The sequence below is a fragment of the Capsicum annuum genome, chromosome 11 (assembly GCF_002878395.1).
Source record: "Capsicum annuum cultivar UCD-10X-F1 chromosome 11, UCD10Xv1.1, whole genome shotgun sequence".
In the NCBI taxonomy this organism is placed as follows: domain Eukaryota; kingdom Viridiplantae; phylum Streptophyta; class Magnoliopsida; order Solanales; family Solanaceae; genus Capsicum; species Capsicum annuum.
Window position 1 is genome coordinate 224,485,273 of NC_061121.1, and position 7,671 is coordinate 224,492,943.

Consider the following 7,671-nt stretch of genomic DNA (forward strand, 5'->3'; position numbering starts at 1 on the left):
CCATTCTACAAGGCGGGATTGATATGAGTTGAGTGTCTGGGAGAAGGTTTATTCCAAAGTCGATTCCCTTTTGGGAGGAACTCCAAGAAGATCTTTAGGGAACACATCTAGAAATTCCCTGACTACTAAAATTAACTTAAGAGTTGGAGTTTTTGAATTTGAGTCTTTGACTCGAATAAAATGATAATTACACCCCTTGGATATCATCTTTCTTACTCTAAGGTATGAAATCAACTGACCTCTAAGAGCTGTGGTACTACCCCTCTATTTAAGGACTGACTCATTTGGGAACTAAAAATGAACTATTCTATTCTACAATCAACTAAGGAATAGCATTAATGGAGCTAATCCATGTCGAGAATGATTTCAAAAGATATCATCTCTAACTCTACAGGATCAACAGAGGTAACTTTTTGAGATATTGTGATCGGACAATTCCTGTATACCTGTCTGGCTATAATAGAAACACCTACTGGGGTGGACACTAAAAAGGGCTCTACTAGAGTTTTGGGACTGACTCCGAAATTGATGGTTATATATGGAGTTACCAAAGAAAGAGAAGCTCTAGGGTCTAGTAGAGCATAAACATATAAGTGAAAGACCTGCAACGTACCAGTAACTACGTCAGGAGAATTTTCCTGATCTTGGCAGGACTAAAGAGCATATAACCTGTTCAAATGCTGACCACTGGTAGCACTGGAAGTGGTACCCTGCTGAGTTAGGACCGGCTAAAACTGATGACTGATGGGACAAACCCTGTTGGCGCAACTCCCTACCTTTTTGAGCAACTACCCGACACTTCCAAATTCGATGGCCTGGCTTGCCACACTCGAAACACATATCACTTTCCGCTCTACACTCTCCCTGATGGTGTTTGCCATAATTTTGACATAGAGGTTCATATGGGGACTGTTAACACTACCTTGGGACTTAGAGCCTGGTGCCATTTCCCTATTATCATTTCTGAATTTAGGTACTCGGGAACTGACTGAAGAGGGTGTTGGGGTTAAAGACCTCTGATGAAACTGAGGGCGGTCACCACCTTCCGACCTTAGATGATTGAAATTAAAACTAACCGTTCTAGCTCTCTTATTTTCTCTTTCTCTCTCCTTAATATTCTGCTCCTCAATTTGTTGAACATGGACCATCAACCTAGACAAGTCTATCTCCCTAATCAACATTGCGGTCCTGAACTCCTTGACCACACTATCAGATACACCAGACACAAATTTACTTATCTTGGTCTGCTGTCAGCATTACATGAGGAGCATATCTAGATAACTGAGTAAACTTAAGGGAATACTCCTTCACGCTCATGCTGCCTTGTCTTAAGTTAATAAATTCTAACACCTTGGCCTCTCTCAACTCTAATGGAAAGAATCTGTCTAAGAAAGCCATAGCAAACTCTTCTCATTCTACAGGCCCTGCATCTATACCCCTATCTATCACCAACAACTTAAACCATGTATGGGATATATCCTGCAATTGATATGCACCTAACTCAGTGCTCTCACTAGATGTTACCTTCATAACAGTCATTACCTTCTGTACCATATCTAAGAATTCCCGTGGATCCTCTTCAGACTTAGATCCCGTGAAGGAAGAAGAATTCATCTGGGTGAAGTCTCAAATTCTGGTTGCAGTAGTATTGGCCACTAGGTTGACCAGAACAACTGTTGGCCATTTAATTTGTGCTGCTACAGAATTGGCTAGAGTAGTAAACGCAACTCTGAATTTTGTATGAGAGATATGCTCGTCCAGAGGATCTGCCTGGACGGGCTGAGGGGCTGGCTGATTCCCTATTCTTCTTCTGTTTTTATTGGGAGGCATGTTCTGTAAACGGAAGTAAGAAATGGATTAGATCGAGTTTTTAATAGTAAACTGACTCTAAAGCTTGGAGGATAAAACATGAAATCTTTTATTAAATCAATCACTCTCGTACTCATTTTATCAAACACTTGGAGTTCATGGTTTGATCAAATCATAGGCATGTCATAGAACTTGCAGTAAAAGCATAAATTCAATATGAATAATACTAAATCATGATTTAATTCAAGGAATGATAACATTAAAACATGGAGAATTGAATAACAACAATAATTTCATTGAAACATGGTATAAAATCATAGTTTATGGAGATTCATGGGTGAAATCACAATTTTAAATCAAATAACTTGAAAAGATCACAATTTTGTAGTTTAAATAGGATACTTTGACTTCATGGGTGAAAGAAACCCATGGATGAACATCAAACATACTTGAGTTATTGAATTTGGAAGGATTGATGTTGCATTCTTAAGATTTGGCCTTGAATTTGAGAGCTAGGGTTTCTTGTTCTTGAAAAGGGGATCTTTAATTTGAGAGAAATTAAATAATAATGAGTATTTAGGTCAATTAGGGGTTAAATTTTGTGTTTAGGACGAGTTTAGGGCTTAGGAAAAAGACCCAAATACCCCTAAATGAATTTTAAAATGCAAGTTGAAAGCTGAAGATCCCAATTTTTGGCCTTGGCGCGACGCGCCACTATCGCGCCAAGCCACTGGAAAAGGGAAAATTGGGAAACAGGACGATGGTGTGACGCGGTAAGATCATGTTCCTTCACTAGAATTCCATTTTGGCTACCTCTGCGACACGCCTTAATCACGGAGGCTCACTGCAAATTGCCAAACGTGAATTGGGTCCTTGGCGCGGCGCGCCACATCGCAGTACCACACTGAAAACTGAAAATTGTTATTTAGAATGGCTTCACGACGCGCTAAGGGTCAAAATGACGGTGTTTAACGACTACAATTTAGAATCTCTATAACTTCTTACCTAGTTATCGTATTTGGGTGAATTTTATATCGTTAGAAAGCTAATTCAATTTCTACGTAATGATAGGCTCTAAACTGAAAAATAATGAGTGATTCAAAAATTATATATTTATATATATATAAATATATATGAATAAACTTGCATTAGGACTTCAATTATTCTAGGGAAATACGGGGTATTATAACAGATTAGTTTAAAAGAGACGAAAATCATTTCGAAAAAGAATTTTCAAAGGTGACTTGGCACACTAGATTTATGCCAAGTGGCGACTCTAAGTTTGATTGTAAAAAAATGTCTTTTTCAAAATAAATTTTTATTTTTTGTCACTTTAATAATAAAACCTTTTTTAAACTTTTAAAATAATTTTTTTTGGTTAAAAAGGGGTGTGACAACTCTGACGACTTTGCTGGGGATTTTTAGAATGCGATCTTCAATGCTGAATTTTATCGGCTTAGTTTGAAACTATAGGGGTATAGACATTTTGTTTATTTTATCGTTTGTGTCATTGTTTTATCATTGTTGAGTGCCTAGGTCCTACGTGTTTATAGTTTTCTCTTATGTGTTACCGTTTTATATTTGACACCATGTGCATTACCCCAAGTTATTCTTTTGCAACAAGTTCCATAATACACGTTGTGTACATGACCATTCGTTGAGTCACTCTTATCTTAGGAGGGGGAGCCATCAGCTGGTATGGAGTGGGTAGAAAGATATCACAGCCTTTATCGACTATACGCTCCCCCGAACAACCTTGTTAGTTGAACCCAACCTAGGTCAGCCTTTTAGGTCATCTTATCTACATCATTCTGAGACCTAGCGGGATCTACCTGGTCCTTTGTAGGAGACCCACCCCTAATGCATACCTACATGCAAATTGTTGCATTTCTGAGGGTAAGGAGGTCATTTGACAGACTGATTTGGTTAAGCATGATCTAGAATTAAGAAAAAAAATGTGTTTAGGAAAAAAAAGTGAGTCAAAAGAAAGAGTTTCATAGTTCTTTATGGTTTTTGTATTTCACAATAAAAAAATTCAAAAGATTCTTATACCTTTTTCACTCATTTTCTCAAAAAAAAAAAAACATCAAAAAGATTTTGTACATATCATATAGTGAAAATGCCCAAAAAAAATTCTTTTAGTGTCTTGATGTCTTTCTATTTCATAAAATTTAAAAAAATATTTCATTTTTGTTGGTGCGTTATTTTAAAATAATTTTCTCTGAAAATTCAAAAAGATTTCCTTTTCATAGTTGTTGGTGTCATTTTTATGTGAAGTGTCAAATTAAAAAAAAATAAAATATTTTATTGATATTTTTTTCATCATCTGTTTGTGCTCATGTCTCTCAAGTCAGGATTCTTTCAGTTATTCAATCTTTAAATTATCCAAACTAGATGAACTAAGCACACCTAGTTTTCCTCTTTCGGGAGCGAGATACGTAGGTAGCCCTACATGAATTCGGTGATCTTATTTAATAAAATTAAAAAGATTTTCTTCTCTTCATTTTAGAGTTGGTGGTTCATATATGTCTTTAAAAAGAAAAAGATAAAAAAAATATTTTTTTAATAATGTTAGGTTTCATTTGTGCATGCAATTCAAAAATCGAAAATCCAAAAAGATTTTTGTTAATCTTTTGAAATTATTTTCTTTGATAATCATAGGTTTCATTTTGCATAGGAGATTTAAACCTGAAAAATACAAAAAAGATTTTTGTTAATTCTTTTGATAATTTGTTATTTTCTTTTCTTCTAAAATTTCAAGAAAAAGAAAAAGAAAGAGCATTGATTGGCCATTTTGTGGCCAAACTTGACGAACTACGCACACTCGATTCTCCTCTCTTGAGGGTGAGATATGTAGGCGCCCTTCTAGGGTTTGATGATCTTTTGAAAATAAAAAAGAAGAAGAGGAAAAAAAGGGCTTTAAAGAAGTGTTGAACTCTAAAACATTTGTTATCTCTTTTATTCAGTTCGTTTAAGGTGGTTGGTTTATGACATTTTGGCTGGCCATCCATATTAAACCAAGTCTAAGAAATAATTAGCCATGTCCAACAAGGATATAGAGAGTGACATCATGGATCAGAAAAAGTGTCGAAAAAATGAGAGTTTAAAGCAAGAGATATTTAGACTAAGAAAACAAATGACGAAAATGCATCGAGCTTGGGCCAGTAGGTTGCTTCCTCCTCCAATTCCCACTATTTATCTTACAAATACCTTGAGTTTTCCACCAAAATTTCAAAGTTAGTTTCCTACCGTCGTTGATGCACCACAACGCCAACAAGATCCAAACTATTCCACCAATCATTATCTAACTCCTCAGTATAAGCCCATCACATTCACAACTGTCACGACCCGAGGCTGCCCCCTGACCGCGATAATGGTTCTTATGAAAATAATTGACCACAAGCTATCCATGTACTGATACCTTCCATGAGAACTGAATACGATAAAAATATAACATAAAAATGAAAGATAATCTGTCAATTTAAAAATATCTGATAAGGTACAGACAGACCATCTATCTATCTGAGACAACTGATAAAAACTGAAATGAATAGCTGACTTTCTAACTGTATGTCTGAAAGTCTCTAACCGTCATGAGGAATTGATGTGACAAAACCCTTAACTAACTCCAAATGACTGACATTTCTCATCATGGCTTGATCATAACAACTGACTGAATGATAATACTTATGGTTTAACTGAAATCATTTTAAAGATATTGAAATCATGTGAATACAACTAGGTATCGGGTGTTCATAACCTGTCAACACTAAAAGATCATAAACATGATAACAAAGCTTTGAAACTATAGCATGAGATTTATAGTTCAATAACCCAAAACATGAAATTCCATCAAATGCAAGTAAATCATGAAATTGAACATAGAGGTGTCGTACAACATGCTAGAATATCATGAATTCATGGGTAACCTTTCAGTTCAACATTTGGATGTGGAGCTCAATTGAAATCAACATGGGAAATCAAACTTTAAAGCATAAATCAACACAGCTTTCCATAAAATCATGCTAAAACATAATTTGAATTGAGGTACTTTGAATTAAACTCAACTTGAACACATGGAACTTCAAAATCATGGGCAAAATCATATTTAAACCAAAGAAGAGGTTTTTGGGCTCCATGGGTGGAAAGGACTAATGGATGAACATCCCACATACATTAACCACTGAATTCTTGGAGGTTTCTTGGATTGGAAGCTTGAACTCTTGATTTTCTTGAGAATGAACCTTAAATTTGTTCTTGGAGAAGAAGGAAGGTTTTTTTTAGAGCAATTTGGGTAAACGAGGCAAATAATGTCTTTTTAGAAGCCCCAATTCATGTTATGGATAAAATAAGGTGAGATAAATGACTCAAATGACCCTTGGGCACTTAATCAATAATACTCTGTGGGATAGAGCCACGTGCTGCGCCTCTCTCTAAAATTGAGAGAGCAACACACTGGAGCTTACCCACTAGAGAGAGAAACACATTGCGAAGCTCCTCACGATGGGAGACGAGCAGCGCGTTGTGCCCTAAACGTATTTATGCACTAGTTTGGCTATTTATACATGCCTTGATTCTCGTCTAAAAATCTTGAAACTTACCCGAGATATACTTTTAACCTCCCTGACCATGATTCAACTTAAAAACCAACATTTCGAAGTTGGGAAGGCCAAACTAAAAATCTGTAAAGTTTAGGGGTCTTGAAATAGCTAAGTCCTCAGCACTTAGTAAACTTTTCAAGCCTTAGACCCCTTAAGCATGCAACTAAGAGCTGAATCGAGCTTAGAATCTTATGGGGTATTATAATATCTCCCCTTTGGAAACATTCATCCTCGAATGAAGTGGATTTAGCTAAGATTACTGGGGAAACTGAGATCATATACTGAACATGAATGACTAGAAACATGCTTACATAACTGAGTGTGAAACATGATACATGAACTGAACTGGTGAATGCATACAATGACATGAGATTGGTTACATAGATGAAAATGAGAATGGAAAATAGTCAATCTAAGGAAGATCGTTACCTCAACCTGAATCTGGGTTTGCGGAGAAAAGATGAGGATACTTGGTCCGCGTATCCTCTTTTGCTTCTCAAGTAGTTCTCTTAACTGACTGATTTCGCCAAAGAAATTTAACTAAGGGAACTACTTTGTTCGTTAGCCTGTGAACCTGACAATCAAGAATCTCAATTAGGGCTTCTTCATAGGAAACACTTTCCTTAACATCCATATCTTCTAAAGGAACAACTACAGTTGAATCATCAATACATTTCTTTAACAAGGAAACATGAAATATCGGATGTACTAATGCCAAATCTGCAGGCAACTCTATCTCGTAAGCTACTTTCCCAAAATATTTTAAGATTTTATATGGGCCAACATAACAGGGACTGAGTTTCCCCTTCTTGCCAAATACCTTCACTCCCTTCATAGGAGAAATCTTCAAATAGACCAAATCACCAACCTCAAACTCAAGATCCTTTCTCCTCACGTGTATATAAGATTTCAGACGGCTTTGGGCTGTCTTCTGCCTCTCCCTAATTACCTGAACTTTCTCTATCACATCAAACACTGTATTTGGCCCTATCAAAGATGCTTTACTTACCTCAAACCAACCAATAGGAGATCTATATCTCCTTCCATAGAGAGCCTCAAATGGATCCATCTGAATACTAGAGTGATAACTGTTGTTATAGGAAAATTCAATCAAAGGTAAGTGGTTATCCCAACTACATTTAAAGTCAATAGCGCATGCCCTCAACATGTCCCTTTAGGTCTAAATGGTCCTCTCTGCCTGAACAACTGTCTGAGGATGAAAAGCTGTACTGAGATGAACTAGGGTACCAAGACCCTTCTA